Below are 15712 nucleotides of genomic sequence, written 5' to 3' on the forward strand. Positions count from 1 at the left end.
TAGGTCTAGTGTTAGGGTTAGGTTTATGGTTAAGACAATATTTAGAGCTGGATTTAGTGTTAGGGTCAGAGTCAGTGTCCATATTACTTTTCAGGTTAGATGTAAGACTGGAATTAGAGATAGGTGTAGGGCTAGGTGTAAGGTTAGTGTTTGGTTTAGGTTAAGGGTTAGGATTAGGGATATGACTCAGTTTTGTTTTAGGGCTAGGGGTAGGGTTAGGGCTAGTTTTAAGATTAGTTTTAGGGTTAGGGCTAGTGTTAGTGTGAGGTTTAGGCTTAGGTTTAGGGTTAGATTTATAGTTAGGTTTAGATCTAGGTTTTGAGGTAGGGTGAAGAATAGGGCTAGTGTTAGGGCTAAGTTTAGGGCTAGGTTTAGGGTGATGGTAAGGGATTGGTTTAGAACTTGCTATAGGGCTAGCATGAGAGTTAGTGTTAGTCTTAGGGCAAGGGTTAGTGTTAGGTTTAGGCCTAGGTTTAGGGCTAGGGTTAATGTTAGGTTTAGGGTTATGGTTAGGTTTAGGGTAATGGTTGGGATTACAGCTAGTTTTATGGCCTGGGTGAGGGTTAAAATTAGGGTAAGTGTTAGGTTTATGATTAAGGTGAAGTTTATGTCTAGGATATGGGCTAAGCTTTGTGTTAGGGGTAGAATTAGGATTAGAGTGAGGGCAACAGTCAGGTCTAGGGTTACAGTTAGGGATAGTTTAGGATTAAGTTTATAGCTAGGTCTATTTTAAGGGTTAGGTTTATGGTTAGGGTCAAGTTTAGAGCTAGGGTATTATTAGGGTTAGGGTCAGGTTTAGGGTTAGGGTTAGGTTAAGGTTTAGGTTTAGGGTTCGAATTAGCAATATTGTTAAGGATAGTGTAATGATAGTTTTAGGTTTAGGGTTCAGGTTAAGTGTAGGGTAATTTATAGGGTTAAGGTTAGTTATAGGATTAGGGTTTGGCCTAGGGTTAGCATAAGGTTTAGGATTATCATTAGATTAATGGATAGGTTAGAGCTAGGGTTAGGGATAGGGTTATGCTAAGGATTAGGCCTAGGCTTAGGCTTAGGCTTAGGGTTAGGGCTATGGTTAGGATTAGGATTAGCTTTAGGGTTAAAGCTAGGGTAGACCTTGAATTATGGCTAGGCTTTGCAATAGGTTAGGGCTACAGCTAATGTAAGAACTTGTTATGATTCAGGCTAGTTTTAGGGTTAATGTTAGGGATAGGTATAGTTTTAGAGTTAGTTTTAGGGTTGGGGTGGTGTTTAGAGCTAGGGTTACTTTTAGTATTAGGGTCAGTGTTCAGGTTAGTGTCATGGTTAGAATTAAAGCCAGAATTAGGTCTAGGGGAAGAGTTAGTGTTTGGCTTAGGCTAAGGTTATTGTTAGGGCTATGTCTAGGTTTTTCATTAGGTCTAGGGTTCGAGCTTTGGCTAGATTTATGATTAGGTTTATGTCTAGGGCTAGTGTTAGGGTTAGGTTTAGGTATAAGGTTACCAGAAGGGCTACTTTAGTGTTCAGTTAAGGGTTAGGTTCAGGTTTAGACCTACAATTAGTTTTAGGGTCAGAATAAGGGTCAGAGTTAGGGTTAGGATTTGGGTTATGGTTAGAGCTAGAATGAATGCTAGTGTGAGGACTTAGTAATAGGGTTAGGGTTTGTGTTAGTCTAAGGATTAGGGTTAGCATTAGGGTTAGGGTTTGGCTTAAGGTAAGGGATACGGTTGGAGCTAGGGTTAGGGCTTGGAATAGGGCAAGGTTTCGGTTAAAGCTAGGTTTAGGGCTTGGATTAGGTCTAGTATTGTGTTAGGTTTAGGGCTAGGCAATGGCTAATGTAAGAACTAGGGTTCCAATTAGGGTGACTTTTGGGGTTATGGTTAGGGGTTAAACATCTAGTGTTAGGATTAAGTTTAAGGTTAGGGTGATATTTAGAGTGAGTGTTAGTGTTACGTTAATAGTCAGGGTTAGAGTTAGTTTTAGAGTTAGGGTTAGGATTCCAAATAAGGCTAGGGTTACTGCAAGGGTTTGGTTTAAGGTTAGGGTGGTGTTTAAAGCTAGGGTGGATGTTAGGATATGAGTCAGAGTCAGGGTTAGTATTCAGGTTAAGGTTAGGACTCGTATTAGGGCTAGGGTTAGGTCTAGGTGTAGTATTAGGATTTGGTTTAAGTTAAGGTTTAGTTTTAGGGCTATTACTCGTTTTTGTTTTACTGCTAGGGTTAGGGTTAGGGCTAGTTTCATGATTAGTGTTAGGGTTAGTGCTAGTATTAATGTTAGGCTTAGGCTTAGGCTTAGTGTTAGAGTTAGAGTTAGATCTAGGGTTAGGACTAGAAATAAGGATTAGACAAGTGTTATGGCTAGGTTTATGGCTATGTTTAGGGCTTGGGTTAGGGTTAAGTTAAGGGATATCTTGAGAACTAGGGATAGGGCTAGTGTGAGACTTAGAGTTAGTCTTAGGGCTATGGTTAGTGTTGGAATTAGGGATAGGGTTAAATTCAGGCTAGGATTAGGACTAGGGTTAGTGTTCAGCTTAAGTCTAGTGTTACGGTTAAGGTTAGGTTTAAGTTTATGGAAGGGATGGTGTTATAACTAGAATTAGTTGGAGGGTGAGGGTTAGAATTAGATTAGGGCTATGGTTAAGGTTAGGGTTATAATTACAGCTAGGTTTAGGGCTAGGATGAGGGCTAGGGTTTGTTTTAGGTTTAGGCCTAGGATTAGGGCTATGGTTAATATCAGGTCTTGGGTTATGTTTAAAGATAATTTTAGTGTTAGGTTTATGGCTACATGTAGTGTAAGGGTTAGTTTTAGGGTTAGGGTCAGGGTTAGAGCCAGAACTATTTTTACAGTCAGGGTCACAGTTAGGGTTTGGGATAGGTTAAGTTTTAAAGTTAGGGCTCAAATTAGCATTAGGGTTAGGTTAGGTTAATGATAGGGTGAGGTTTAGAGTCTAGGTTTGGGTAGGGTAATGGAATGGGTTAGGATTAGCGATAGGGTTAGGTTTAGGACTAGGTATAGCATTAGATTTAGGGTTCTGTTTATGGCAATGAATAGGGTTAGAGCTAGGGTTAGGGCCAGGGTTATGTTTATGATTAGGGCTAGGTTAGGGTTAGGATTAGGGTTAAAACTTGAGTGATGGGTTGGATTAGGGCTAGGTTTTGTGTAAGTTAGTGCTAGAGTTATGGTTATGGCTAATGTAAGTACCAGGGTTATGTTTAGCGCTAAATTTTGGGTTAGAGTTAGGGTTATGTCTAGTCTTAGGTTTAGGTTTAGGGTTATATTTAGAGCTAGGGTTTAGGTTTAGGGTTATATTTAGAGCTTAGGTTTAGGTTTAGGGTTATATTTAGAGCTAGGGTTAGTGTTATGGTCAGAGTTAGGGTCAGGGTTAGTTTTAGTGTTCAGATTAAAACTCAAATTAGGGCTTGGGTTAGGGTAATTGTTTGGTTTAGGTTAAGGTTTAAGGTTATGGCTATTGTTCAGTTTTGTTTTAGGGCTAGGGCTAGGGTTAGGACTAGTTTTAGGATTAGCATTAGGGTTAGGGCTAGTGTGAGAGTTAGAATTAGTGATAGGGCTAAAATTAGATTTAGGGTTTGGGATAGGTTTAAATTAGGGCTAGGATTATGGCTAGGGTTAGTGTTTAGCTTAGGCCTAGCGATAGGGTTAGGGTAATGTTTAAGTTTAGGATAAAGAATGGTGTTATAGCTAGGTTTAGACGTGGGGTGAGGTTAGAGTTTAGGGTTAAGGCTAGGGTCGGAGTTAGGGTTATGATTAAGGCTAGGTTTAGGACTAGGATGAGGGATAGTGTTCACTTTAGATTCAGGGCTAGGATTAGTGCTAGGGCTAATATCAGGTTAGGGTTATGGTTAAAGATATTTTTAGGGTTAGGCTTTTGGCTACATCTAGTGTAAGGGTTATGTTTAGGGTAAGGGTCAGGTTTAGAGCTCGGGGAATTATTAGGATTAGGATTTGGCTTAGGTAAGGATTTAGGTTTATGGCTCAAATTAGCATTAGTGTTAGGGTTAGGGTATAGTTAGGGTTTGGTTTAAGGTTCAGGTTTGGTTTAGAGAAATTGATACAGTTAGCTTTAGAGATAAGGCTAGGGTTAGGCTTAGGGTTAGCATTAGGGTAAGGGTTATGGTTAGGGTAATTGATAGTTTTAGAACTAGAGTTATGGTTAGAAATATGCCTTGAGTTAGGGTTAGAGTTAGTGTTAGAACTAGTTTTAGGGTTAAGTTTAGGGTTATGTTTAGCATAAAGGTTAGGTTTTGTGCTAGGGTTAGGGCTAGGTTTAGGGTTAATTCTAGGGATAGGATTACAGTAGGTTTAGGTTTGTGGTGGTGTTCTGAACTAGATGAGTGTTAGGATATAAGTCAGGTTAAGGGTTAATTTTAAGATTATGATTAGGACTTGAATTAGGTCTAGGGTTAGATCTAGGTGGAGTGCTAGGGTTTGGTTTGTGTTAAGATTAGTGTTAGGCCTGTTGCTCGGTTTTGTTTTAGTGCTATGATTAGGGTTAGGGCTAGTTTTATGATTAGCTTTAGGGTTAGGGCTAGGGTTTTGGTTAGGTTTAGGTTTAAGGCTAGATTTAAGGGTTATGGTTAGGGCTAGGTTTTTTGTTAGGTTTATGGCAACAATTAGGGCTAGGACTAATGTCAGATCTAGGTTTATAGTTAGTGATATTTTTAGGATTAGGTTTATGGCAAGGTCAAATTAAAGTGTTACATTTAGTGAAAGGGTCAGATTAAGATCTGGGGTATTATTAGGGTCAGGGTCAGGCTTTGGGTTTGGGTTTGGTTAAGTTTTAGTGTTAAGGCTCAAATTAGCATTAAGTTTAGAATTAGGGTTGGGGTAATGGATAGTGTTAGGTTTAGGGTTAGGTTCGGTTTAAGGTAATGGATATGGTTAGGGTTTGTGATAGGTTTAGGGTTAGGCCTAGGGTTAGCATTATGGTTATAATTATCATTAGGGTAATTTATAGGTTTATACCTAGGGTTAGGGCTAGGATAATGGTTAGGATTAGGGCTAGAGTTAGCGTTAGTGTCAGGGTTAGGGTGAGGGTTACACTTAAGATTAGGTTTAGGGTACGGTTTAGGGTTTGAGTTAGGAATTTTGCTATGGCTAAGATTAATTTATGGTTTGATCTAGGTTATGGTCATGGTTAGTGTAATGGTTAGGGCTAGGGTTATCATTAGGGTTAGGGTAATAGGTTTAGATGTCAGGTTAAAGATAGTTTTAGGTTTAGGTTAGCATTAGGTTTAAGTTTAGGATTAGGGTTAGCATTTGAGCTATCTTAGGTTTAGGGTTAGGGTTAGGTTAGGTTCACTGTTAGGTCTAGGTTTAGGTTTATGTTTAGAGTTAGGGTAGGTTTACCTTTTGGTCTAGTGTTATCATTAGGGTTAAGTTTAGGGTTAGAGTAAGGGATAGGGTTCAAGCTAGGCTTAGGGCTTGGATTAAGTTTAGGATTAGCACTGGGTTTAGTTTTAGGGTTTGACCTTGGGTTAGTGTTATGGTTAGATTAAGTGTAAGGGTTAGGGATTGAGCTAGGTTTATGGCTAGGGTATGTGTTAGGTTTACAGTCTGGGCTAGGGTAGATTTACAGTTAGGTTAAGGGCTAGGGTAGCATTACTTTTAGGGTTATTGTTAGCATAATGGATAGAATTAGAGCTAGGGTTTGGGCTATGGTTAGAGTTAGGATTAGGGCTAGAATTAGGGTGAGGTTTAGGGTTTGGGCTAGGGTTATTTTATGGTAAGTTTTAGTGTTTGAGCTAGGGTTAGGGCTAGAACGAGGGTTAGGGTTAGGGTTAGGTCTAAGTTTAGGTTTAGAGTTATGCTTAGGGTTACGTTTAGGGCTGTAATTCAGGCTGGGTTTTGTGTGAGGTTAAGGGCTACTGTTACGTATATGGGTAATGTAAGAGCTAGAGAAATGATTATGGCAATATTTAGAGTTCATCTAGTGTTAGGGTTAGTTTTTGACATAGAATAAGGTTTAGAGCTATGGTTTTTGTTAGGGTAAATGCCAGGGTAAAGGTTAGGATTAGGTTTATGGTAAGGTCCAGAATGAGGACTAGGGTTAGGTCTAGGGGTAGAGTTAGTGTTTGGTTTAAGTTAAGGGTTATTGTTAGGGCTAAGGCTAGGGTTATGGCTATATTTAGGATTACATTTAGGTCTAGGGCTAGTGTTATTGTTAGGTTTAAGTTTAGGGTTAATTGTAGGGCTAGTGCTAGTTTTTGGATGAGGATTAGGGGCAGGTTTGAACCTAGGTTTAGTGTTAGGGTCAGAATAAGGGTCAGGGTTAGAGTTAGGGTTTGGGTTAAGTTTAGAGCTAGAATGAGGGTTAGGTTAGGACTAGTAATAGAGTTAGGGTTTGGGGTAGGCATAGAGTTAGTGTTAGGACTAGGGTAGCAATAGGGTGAGGGTTTGACTAAGTATAAGAAATAGAGTTAGAACTAGGACTAGGACTAGGTATAGGGTTAGGGTTAGAGCCAATGTTAGGATTAGGGTTAAAACTAGGGTTAGGCCTTGGATTAGGGGTAGGTTTTGTGTTAGGTTTAGGACTGTGGCTAATTTAAACTGGCATTACAATTAGGGCTAGTTTTAGTGTTAGGTTTAGGGCGAGGTCTAATGTGAGGATTAGGTTTATGGATAGGGTGATGTGTAGAGCTAGGGTTAGTGTTAAGGTCAGAGTCAGTGTTAGTATTAGTTCTAGGGTTAGGGTTAGGACTCGAATTAGGGCTAGGTTTAGGGCTAGCTGTAGGGTTAGGCTTAGGGTCAGTGAAATGGCTCAGTTTTGCTTTAGAGCTAGGGCTTGGGTTGGGGCTAGTTTTCAAATTAGCATTATGGTTACGGCTAGTGTTAGGGTGTGGTTTAGGCTTAGGTTTAGAGTTAGATTAGAGTTAGGGTTAGATCTAGGTTTAGGGCTACAGCAAAGGGTAGGGCTAGGGTTAGGGCTAGGATTTGAGTTATTATAAGGGATAGGATTAGAACTAGGGTTAGGGCTAGGGCGAGAGTTAGAGTTAATGTAAGGATTAGATTTAGGGTTAGAATTAAGTCTTTATTAGAGCTAGAATTAGAGTTTGGGTTAGTATTAAGGCTGAGCCTAGGTTTATGGTTTGGGTTATGGTTATGGGTATGGTTAGGTATGATGTTATAGCTAGCTTAGAACTAGGGCGAGGGTTAAAATTAGGTTTATGTCTATGGCAGGGTTAGGTTTAGGATTAAGGCTAGGATTAGTCCTAGGATTAGGGCTAGAGTTTGTTTTAGCATTAGGGATTCATTATGGCTACAGCTAATGTTAGGTCTACGGTTATGGTTAGAGATAGTTTCAGGGTTAAGATCATTAAGGTAAGGATTAGGTTAATGGATATGATTAGGTTTAGGGTTCAGGTTAGGTTTAGGGTAATGTATAAGTTTAGAGTTAGGAATAGGTTTAGGGTTATCCTAGGGTTAGCACTAGAGTTAGGATTAGGATTAGGGTAATGGATAGGGTTACAGCTTGGTTTAGGGCTAGGTTTATGGTTTGGATTAAGGCTAGGTTTAGGGTTAGGTTTTGGGATACGTCAGGGGTTAGTGTTAGGGTTAGGGTTAGGTTTAGGGTAATGTTTAGGGCTAGAATTAAGGTTATGGTTAGGGTTAAAGGTAGTGTTACGACTCCAATTATGGATAGGTTTGGGCTTAGGTTAGGGTGAGGTTTAGGGCTACAGCCAATATAAGAACTAGGGTTATGATTAGAACTAGTTTTAGGGTTAGGGTTAGGGCTAGGTCTAGGGTAAGGTTTAGGTTTAGGTTTTGAGTGATATTTAGAGCTAGGGTTAGTGTTAGGGGCAAAGTAGGGTTCAGGGTTTCTTTTAGGTTTAGGGATAGGACTGGAATTAGAGCTAGGTTTAGGGATAGGTGTAGGCTTAGGGTTTGGTTTATGTTAAAGGTTAGGGTTAGGGCTATGGCTAGGTTGTTTTGTAGGGCTAGGGCTAGGTTAGGGCTAGTTTTAGGACTAGTATTAGTGTTAGAGCTAGTGTTAGTGAGAGGTTTAGCTTGGGGTTAGTGTTATATTTAGAGTTAGGGTTTGATATAGGATTAGGGCTAGAGCTAGGGTTAGGGCTAATGTCAAGCCAAGTGATAGGATTATGGTAAGGGATAGGGTTAGAACTAGAAATAGGGCTAGGACGAGAGTTAGAGTTACTCAGGGCTAGGGTTAGTTTAGGTTTAGGGCTAAATTAGGGCTAGGATAAGGTCTAGTGTTTTTATTAGGGTTACGCCTAGTTTAGGCTCAGGTTTATGTTTAGGGATAGGGTTAAAATTAGGGGAAGGGATGGGGTTTAAGCTAGAGTTAGGGCTAGGTCAAAGGTTAGAATTTCAGTTAGGACTGGGGTTATGGATTGATTTAGTAATAAGGGTAGGTTTAGGGCTATGTTGAGGGCTAGGGTTTGTTTTAGGGTTGTGGCAAGAATTAGGGGTAGGGCTAGTGTCAGGTCTAGGCTTACATTAGGCATAGATTGAGGGTTAGATTTATGGCTAGGTCTAGTGTAAGGTTTCGGGTTAGGGTAAGGGTCAGGTTTAGAGCAAGGTTTATTTTTAGGGTTAGAATTAGGTTTCAGGTTTGGTTTATGTTAGGGTTTAGGTTTAGACTTGAATTAGCATTAAGAGTTGGTTAGGATAATGATAGGTTTTGGTTTAGGGTTCATGTTATGTGTAGGGTAATTGATAGGGTTAGGGTTAGCAAAATGGTTATGGTTAGGCCTAGGGTTAGCCTTAGGGTTATGGTTGTGCTCAGGGTAAGGGATAAAGTTAGGGCTAGTGTTATGGTTATTATTAGGGCTATAGTTAGGTTTAGGCCTCGGGTTAGGGTTAGCTTTAGGTTTAGGGTATGGTTTAGAGTTTGAACTATGGTTAGCACTAGGGCAAGGGTTAGGTTTAGGGTTAGGTCTAGGTTATATTTATGGTTAGGTTCAAGGTTAGTGATAAGATTAGGACAAGAGTTATCATTAGGTTTAGGGTATTGGATAGGGTTTGATGTCGTGTTAGGGTTAGGGTTAAGATTAGGTTTAGGCTTAAGGTTATGGTTAGGGATTGGTTTAGTGTTAGGTTTAGGGTAATGGTTAGGGTTTGAGCAAGGGTTAGCTCTATGGCAAGGGTTAGGTTTATGGTTATGTCTAGGTTTAGGGTTAGGTTAGATATAGGGTAAGGTCTAGGGTTATCATCAGAGTTAGGGTTAGGGTTAGGGTAATGGGTAGGGTTAGAGCTAGGGTTAGAGCTAGGGTTATCATTAAGTTTAGGGTTACAGTTAGGGTAATATGTAGGCTTAGAGCTACGGTTAAGTATAGGGTTAAGGTTAGTATTAGGGCTAGGGCTTAGGTTAGATTTAGGCCATGGGTTAGTGTTAGGGCTAGGTTAAGGTTAAGGCTTAGGGATTGAGCTAGGGTTTGGACTAGGGCGAGGATTAGGGTTAGAGTCAGTGTGAGGGTTAGGGCTAGGGTTAGCATTAGGGTTATGGTTAGGGTTAGGGTAATGGATAGAGTTAGATGTAGGTTTAGGCCTATGGTGATGGCTAGTTTCAGTGTTAGTGATATGGCTAAGTCTAGTGTTAGGGATATCTGTTTTGTTAGGATAAGGTTTAGAGCCAGGGTTTGTGTTAGGGTAAGGGTCAGTGTTTGGTTTAGGGTTAGGTTTATTGTTAGGGCCAGCATTAGGACTAGGGTTTGGTCTAGGGGTAGGGTTAGTGTTTGGGTTAGGTTAAGGGTTGTTATTATTAGGGCTAGGACTAAGTTTCTGTTTAGGGCTAGGCCTAGAGTTATCACTAGATAATAGATGAAGTGTAGGTCTAGGTCTAGTGTTAGTGTAAGGTTTAGTTATAGGGATACAGGTAGTGCCAATGTTAGGGGTTGGTTTAGGGTTAGGGTCAGGTTTAGACCTATGGTTAGTTTTAGGGTCAGAATAAGGGTCAGGGTTAGTGTTAGGGTTTGGGATAGTGATAGAGCTAGATTGAGGATTAGGGTTAGGACTAGTAATAGAGTTAGGTTTTGGGTTCAGTTAAGAATTAAGTTTAGGACAAGAGTAGCTTTAGGGTTATAGTTTGGCTTAGGGTAATTGATAGGGTTAGCACTATTGTTAGGGCTAGGGTTAGAGTTAGGGTTATGGCTAGGGTTAGATTTAGGATTAGGGTTAAAGCTAAGGTTAGAGCTTGGATTAGGTCTAGGCTAGGTTTTGTGTTAGCTTTAGGGCTACGGCTAATGTAAGAACTAGGGTTACAATTAGGGCCAGTTTTAGGGTTAGTGTTACATCTAGGTTTAGTGTTGGGTTCAGTTTAGGGTTAGGGTTATGTTTAGGGTAATGGATAGGTTAGGGTGGTTAGGGTTAGCGAATGTGTTAGGGTTAGGCCAAGGGTTAGCATTAGGGTTAGGATTAGGGTTAGGGTTAGGGTAATGGATAAGGTTAGAGCTAGGGTTAGGGCTAGGGTTATGGTTAGTGTTAGTGTTGGGGTTAGTGTTAGGTTTACGGATAGTACAAGGATTAATGTTAGGGTTAGGTTTAGGGTAAGGGTTAGGACTTGGTTTAGGTTTAGAGTTAGGGTTAAAGCTAGGGTTGAGGCTTGCATTAGGACTAAATTTTGGGTAACATTAGGGCTAATATTAGGGATATGGCTAATGTTAGAACTAGAGTTATGATTAGGGCTAATTTTAGGGTTATGGTTAGGGCTAAGTCTAGTTTTATGGTGAGGTTTAAGTTCAGGGTGATGTTTTGAGATACCGTTAGCGTTAGGTTCAAAGTCAGGGTCAGGGTTAGTTTTAGTGTTGGGGATAGGACTCGAATTAGGGGTAGGATTAGGACTAGATGTAGGGTTAGGTTTTGGTTTAGGATGAGGGTTAGGGTTAGTGCTATGACTTCTTATGTTTTAGGGGTAAGGATAAAGTTAAGGGTAGTTTTATAATTAATCTTAGTATTATTGCTAGTTATAGGTTGAGTTTAGGCTTAGGGGTACATTTAGTGTTAAGGTTAATTCTAGGGTTAGGGCTATAGCTAGGGTTGGGGGCTAAGGTTAGAACTAGTGTTTGGCTAATGGTAAGTGATACAGTTAGAACTAGGAATAGAGCTAGGGCGATAGTTAGAGTTAGTCTTAAGACTTGGAATAGTGTTAAGTTTAGGGATAAATTAGGGCTAGGAATATGTCTAGGATTGGTGTTAGGGTTAGGCCTATGGTTAGGGCTATGTTTAAGATTAGGATTAGATTTAGGTTTAGAGGAAGGGATGGGGTTATAGCTAGGTTTATGTTTAGGGCGATGATTAAAATTAGGTTTAGGTATAGGGTTAGTTTTCTGTTAGAATTAAGGCTAGATTTGGGGTTAGGATGAGGGCTAGGGTTTGTGTTAGGGTTAGGGCAAGTTTTAGGGATAGGGATAATGTCAGGTTTAGGGTTATGGCTAGGGATAGTTATAGGGTTAGGTTCATGGCTAGGTCTAATGTTAGGTTTAGGGTAAGGCCTAGGTAAAGAGTAAGGTGTATTTTTAGGGTAAGGGTCAGGTTTCGGGTTTATATTAGGTTAATTATTAGGGTTAGTCCTCAAATTATCATTAGGGTTAGAATTAAGGTTAGGCTTATGGATAAGTTTAGGTTTAGGATTCAGGATAATATTAGGGTAATTGGTAGGTTTAGGGTTAGTGATAGGGTTAGGGTTAGGCCTAGGGTTAGCATTTGAGTTAGGGTTATTGTTAGGGTAATGAACAGCATTAGATCTAGGGTTAGGGCTAGGGTTTTGGATAGGATTCGGCCTAGAGTTAGGGTTAGGGCTAGGCCTAGGGTTAGGGTTTCGGTTAGGTTCAGGGTACAGGTTAGATTTTGAGCTAGGGATAGTGCTATGGTGAGGTTTAGATTTAGGATTATGTCTATGGTTAGATTTAGGTAAGTTTAGGGTTAGTTTTAGGTTAGGGCAAAGGTTATCTTTAGAGTTAGATTAATGGATACCATTAGATGTCAGGTTAGGTTTGGGGTAGTTTTAGCTTTAGGGTTACTGTTAAGGTTAGAGCTAAGATTATCATTTGAGTTAGGGTAATGGATAGGGTTAGATGTCAGGTTAGGGTAAGGGGTAGTTTTAGGTTTAGGGTTAATGTTAGGGTTTGGGCCATGGTTAGTGTTAGAGTCAGGGTTAGGGTTTTATCTAGGGTTAAGTCTACTATGAAGGTTAGGTTTAGGCTTAGGTCTAGGGTTAGGTTTACAATTAGGATTAGAGCTAGGGTTATCATTAGGGTTAAGATTCGGTTTAGGGTAATGGATAATTTTAGAGATAGTATTAGGGCTAGTGTTAACATTATGATTAGGGCTAGGATTAGCATTAGGTTTAGGGCTAGGGCTAGGGTTATGTTTAGGGTTCGGTTTTGGGTTTTATCTAGGGTTGGGTCTAAGGCGAGGGTTAGTGTTAGCGTGAGGGTTAGGCTTACGGTAAGGGATAAGGTTAGGTTAGGGTTAGGGTTACGCTTTGGGCTAGATTTAGACCTAGGATTAGAGCTAGGTTTTGTGTTAGGTTTAGAGCTAGTTTTAGTGCTATGGTAATGTAAGGGTTATGTTTACAGTTATGGCTAGGTCTAGTAGAAGGTTTAGGTTTCGGTTAGGGTCAGTTTTATAGCTAGGGTTAGTGTTAGTGTCAGGACTGTGTTTGGATTAGGGTTAGGGTTAGGGCTAGAGCCAGAATTAGGATTGGTTATGCCTAGAGATAAGGTTAGTCTTTGGCTTAGGTTAAGGGTTTCCATTAGAGCTAGGGCTAGTTTTTTGTTTAGGTCTTGGTTAAAGATATGGCTAGATTTATTATTAGTTTTGATCTAGGGCTAGTATTATGGTTATGTTTAGATATAGGGTTACAGGTAGGGCTAGTGTTAGGGTTTGGTTTAGGTTCAGGGTCAGAATAAGGGTCAGGGTTAGGGTTAGATTTTGAGTGATGATTATAACAAGAATGAGGGCTAGGGTTAGGACTAGTAATAGGGTTACGGTTTGGGGTAGACTAAGGATTAGTTTTAGGACTAGGGTTAGCATTAGTGTTGGGGTTTGGCTATGGTAAAATATAAGGTTAGAGCTAGGGTTAGAGCTAGGGTTCAGGTTAGGGTTAGGGATAGTGTTAGGTTTAGGGCTAGTGTGAAAGCTAGGTTTAGGTATCAGATTTGGACTAGGTTTTGGTTAGCATTATGTATAAGGTTACGGCTCATGTATGATGTAGGTTTATGATTAGAATTAGTTTTAGAATTAGGGTTAGGACCAGGTCTAGTGTTAGATTAAGGTTTAGGTTTAGGGTGATGCTTAGAGGTAGGGTTAGTGTTAATGTCAGAGACAGGTTTAGGGGTAGATTTAGGGTTAAGATTAGGACTCAAATTAGGGCTAGGCTTAGGGCTAGATATAAGGTTAGGGTTTGGTTTAAGTAAAAGTTTAGGGTTAGTGTTATGGCTCAGTTTTGTTTTAGGTCTAAGCCTATGGTTAGGGCCTGTTTTAGGATTAGCGTTAGGGTTAGGGCTAGTGTTCGGGTTAGGTTTAGTTGTAAAATTAGGGTTAGATTTAGAGTTAGGTTTAGATCTAGGGTTAGAGCAAAATGTAAGATTAGGGCCAGGGTTATGCTAGGCTATGGCTAGGAATAAGATTATGGTAAGTGATAGGGTTAGAATTAGAGCTAGGTCTAGGGCAAGAGTTATAGTTAGTCTTAAAGCTAGGATTAGGGTTAGGTTTAGGATTAGGGCTAGGGTTAGTGTTAGGGTTCGTCCTGGGATTAAGGTTAAGGCTAGGCTTAATGTTGCTGTTAAGGTTTAGGTTAGGTTTAGGGTAATCAATGCAGTTATAACTAGGTTTAGGGCTAGGGAAGTGGTTAGAATTAGGGTTAGGGTTATGATTAAGGCTACGTTTTATTCTAGGATAAGATCTAGTGTTTGTGTTTGGGTTAGGGATAGGATTAGGGCTAGGGCTATTCTCAGGTCTAGGGTAACATTAGAGATAGGTTTCAGTTTGTTTATGGTTAGGTCTAGTGTAAGGGTTAGATTTAGGGTAAGGGTCAAGTTTCAAGCTATGTGTATTATTAGGGTCCATATTTGGCTTAAGGTTTGGTTTAGGTTAATATTTAAGTTTAGGACTCGGATTAGCATTAGGGTTTGAGTTAGGGTTAGGGTAATGAACAGGCTTAGGTTTAGGGTTCAGGTTAGTTTTGGAATGGATAGGTTTAGGGAACTGCGATAGGGTTAAGCCTAGGATTAGCATTAGGGTTAGGATTGTGGTTAGGGTAGTGGATAGAATTAGAGCTAGGTTTATGGCTAGGCTTATGGTTATGATTAGGGCTAGGGTTAGAATAGTTGATACAATTAGAGCTATGGTTAGGGCTATGGTTTTGATTAAAGCTAGTGTTAGGTTTGGGTTTGGGATACAGCTAGGGTTATGTTAAGGGTAAAGGTTAGGCTTTGAGCTAGGGTTAGGTCCAAAGCTAGGCTCAGGGTTAGGGTTAGGGCTAGGGTTAGGTTAAGGATTACACTTAGGGCTATGTTCAAGCCTAAAATCAGGGCTAGGTTTTGTGTTAGTTTAGGCCTACGGTTAGGGCCATGGGTAATGTAAGAGCTAGGGTTATGATTAGGGCTAGTTTTAGGGTTAGGGTTATGGCTAGGTCTAGTATTATGATTAGGTTTTGTTTCGAGTGAGCTTTGGAGCTAGGATTATGTTAGGGTCAGGGCCAGTGTTCAGGTTAGAGTTAGTGTTGGGTTTAGTGCCAGAATTAGGACTAGGGTTAGGTCTAGAGGTAGGGTTAGTGTTTGGGTTAAGTTACGGGTTATTGTTAGGGCTAGGGCTAGGTTGTTGTTCATGTCTAGGGCTAGAGATATGGCTAGATTTAGGATTAGGTTTAAGTCTAGGGCTAGTGTTAGTTTAGGTTTAAGTATAGGATTACTGGTAGGGCTAATGTTAGGGTTCGGTTTCAGGTTAGGGTTAGGTTTATACCTGCTGTTAGTATTAGGGTCAGAATACATGTCAGGGTAAGGGTTTGGGTTTGGGTTAGACCTGGAATGAAGGTTAGGTTTAGGCCTAGTAATAGGGTTAGGGTTTGGGTTAGGCTGAGAATTAGGGTTAGGACTAGGGTTAGCATTAGGTTTAGGGTTTAGCTTAAGGTCATGGATAGGGTAAAACTAGGGTTAGATCTAGGGTTAGGTTATGAATTAGGGCTAGTTTTAGGGTTAGGCTTAAACTATGGTTAGCACTCAGCTTAGGGCCAGGTTTTGGGTTAGTTGGGGCTAGTGTTAGGCCTACAAGTAATGTATAAACCAGAGTTATGATTAGGGCTACTTTTTGGGTAAGTGTTATGGCTAGATCATGTGTGAGGTTTAGGGTTACCATTTTCGTGATGTTTAGAGCTAGGGTTAGTGTTAGGGTCAGGGTCAGTGTTCGGGTTATAGTTAGGGTTATGGTTAAACCCAGAATTATCACTAGAGTTAGGTCTAGGGGTAGGATTAGTGTTTGTGTTAGGTTAAGGTTTATCATTAGGGCTAGGGCTAGGTTTTTGTTTAGGTGTAGGGCTAGACATATGGCTAGAATCAGGATTAGGTTTAGGTCTAGGGCTAGTGTTACGTTTAGGTTTAGGTATAGGTTTATTGCTAGTGGTAGTGTTAGGGTTTGGTTTATGTTTAGGGTCAGGTTTAGACATACTGTTCCTGTCCTGTTAGGGTCAGAATAAGTGTCAGGGTTAGGTTTAGGGTTTGGGGTTATGGTTAGAGCTAGAATGAGGGCTAGGTTTAGGACTAGT

Source organism: Marmota flaviventris, chromosome 19 (assembly GCF_047511675.1).
Source record: "Marmota flaviventris isolate mMarFla1 chromosome 19, mMarFla1.hap1, whole genome shotgun sequence".
NCBI classification, from domain to species: domain Eukaryota; kingdom Metazoa; phylum Chordata; class Mammalia; order Rodentia; family Sciuridae; genus Marmota; species Marmota flaviventris.